Source organism: Schistocerca americana, unplaced genomic scaffold, assembly GCF_021461395.2.
Source record: "Schistocerca americana isolate TAMUIC-IGC-003095 unplaced genomic scaffold, iqSchAmer2.1 HiC_scaffold_248, whole genome shotgun sequence".
Taxonomy (NCBI): domain Eukaryota; kingdom Metazoa; phylum Arthropoda; class Insecta; order Orthoptera; family Acrididae; genus Schistocerca; species Schistocerca americana.
The window spans coordinates 100,001-102,500 of NW_025725959.1; positions in this window are offsets into that span (position 1 = coordinate 100,001).

Genomic DNA, 2,500 nt, shown 5'->3' on the forward strand with positions numbered 1-2,500 from the left:
CACCAGCCGGCTGTAGCGCGTGCGCCCACGCACCGCGCGGCCAGCACGCCGGGAGGCCCCCCCTCACCGGCCGGGGACGGTCCCACCCAGCCACCGCCGCGTATCGCTTCACACCCACATGCCATTCACGTTCGTGGGCATGGTGGGTATCGCTGAAACAACCGGTTGGTAGCTCAACCGATCGTCGCCATCACTGATTCACCTCTAGCGAGAACAACCGCACCACAACGGTTTACCAGTTGTTCATTTGCGTAACGTCACCAGCAAACGTAGACGTCCATCGCCATTTGCAAATTCAACGATTGTTGCATGCCTGTGTCAGGTGTCACGACACACTATGTCTGCCCACATACACGCAACAACATGTGCACGCTTCGCGAACACGTGGAAGGTGGCCCCCGTACGTATGCGATGTCCATTGCGCGAACGACTGTCAACCGGCCTCTGTCGCATGTCGCAGATGTGGAACGCAGTGCACCATGCTATCACGGTGAGTGAGAAGAGACGACTACGTCTGACAACACGCGCCACTACATCAACAGACGGCTCATGCTGATCGCCATCCACGGCATACCATACTGCAATCCAGCTCTTATAGGGAGACGACACGTAGCTGAGTGCACAATATTTGGACCGTATGGTTCGCCGTTGTTGGCGCAGTCGTGGTACGGTCACACATGTACCACGATGTATCATTCAGTACATGAGGACCAATGTGCAGTACAGTGTGTGATTTGGACGTACAACATCAGCGGACAGTTGACACAAGCCGTACCACAACGTAGGCTGTGCTTCGCCATGCGAATGCCAATGAACAACTGCGAAGGGCATTGAGCATGTACGTCCTGCTGCCATCCGCATTACAGTGTATAGCTGCAAGGTGTTTAACATGAAGCGATACTCTGGGGACCGGGCAGTGCGGGTAGCAAACTATATTGCGGGGGTTGCAGTTAGGCAACACTACACTAATTTAACGCGTCGTATGACAATTACAGAGCAGGTTAAGGCCCAACGTGTGTTGGGTTAAGGCCCAACGTGTGTTGGGTTAAGGCCCAACGTGTGTTGGGTTAAGGCCCAACGTGTGTTGGGTTAAGGCCCAACGTGTGTTGGGTTAAGGCCCAACGTGTGTTGGGTTAAGGCCCAACGTGTGTTGGGTTAAGGCCCAACGTGTGTTGGGTTAAGGCCCAACGTGTGTTGGGTTAAGGCCCAACGTGTGTTGGGTTAAGGCCCAACGTGTGTTGGGTTAAGGCCCAACGTGTGTTGGGTTAAGGCCCAACGTGTGTTGGGTTAAGGCCCAACGTGTGTTGGGTTAAGGCCCAACGTGTGTTGGGTTAAGGCCCAACGCGTGTTGGGTTAAGGCCCAACGCGTGTTGGGTTAAGGCCCAACGCGTGTTGGGTTAAGGCCCAACGCGTGTTGGGTTAAGGCGCAACGCGGGTTGGGTTAAGGCGCAACGCGGGTTAGGTTAAGGCGCAACGCGGGTTAGGTTAAGGCGCAACGCGGGTTAGGTTAAGGCGCAACGCGGGTTAGGTTAAGGCGCAACGCGGGTTAGGTTAAGGCGCAACGCGGGTTACGTTAAGGCGCAACGCGGGTTACGTTAAGGCGCAACGCGGGTTACGTTAAGGCGCAATATAGGTTAGGTTAAGGCGCAATATAGGTTAGGTTAAGGCGCAATACGGGTTAGGTTAAGGCGCAATACGGGTTAGGTTAAGGCGCAATACGGGTTAGGTTAAGGCGCAATACGGGTTAGGTTAAGGCGCAATACGGGTTAGGTTAAGGCACAATACGGGTTAGGTTAAGGCACAATACGGGTTAGGTTAAGGCACAATACGGGTTAGGTTAAGGCACAATACGGGTTAGGTTAAGGCACAATACGGGTTAGGTTAAGGCACAATACGGGTTAGGTTAAGGCACAATACGGGTTAGGTTAAGGCACAATACGGGTTAGGTTAAGGCACAATACGGGTTAGGTTAAGGCACAATACGGGTTAGGTTAAGGCACAATACGGGTTAGGTTAAGGCACAATACGGGTTAGGTTAAGGTACAATACGGGTTAGGTTAAGGTACAATACGGGTTAGGTTAAGGTACAATACGGGTTAGGTTAAGGTACAATACGGGTTAGGTTAAGGTACAATACGGGTTAGGTTAAGGTACAATACGGGTTAGGTTAAGGTACAATACGGGTTAGGTTAAGGTACAATATGGGTTAGGTTAAGGTACACATTGTTGTAAGGAAAGGTGTTTTGGGGGGGGGGGGGGGGGGCCGGTTTGTTGATTGTGATTATCGTAAGTAAATGACTGCGGCATCATCTGATTTGCCACGTCAGGGTGCACCTTTGGCTCATAACAGGCGGCGCTCTGATTCCATGCTTGTGGCAGACCTGTGTCTTTCATTCCTGCCATTGTTTGTGTGGTGTGACAGGAGGCAGTATTGTGATGTTGGGTGCACCCCTGTGTAGGACATGTGTGGGTGTTGGTGGCTTAGCTGAGCAATGGTGGT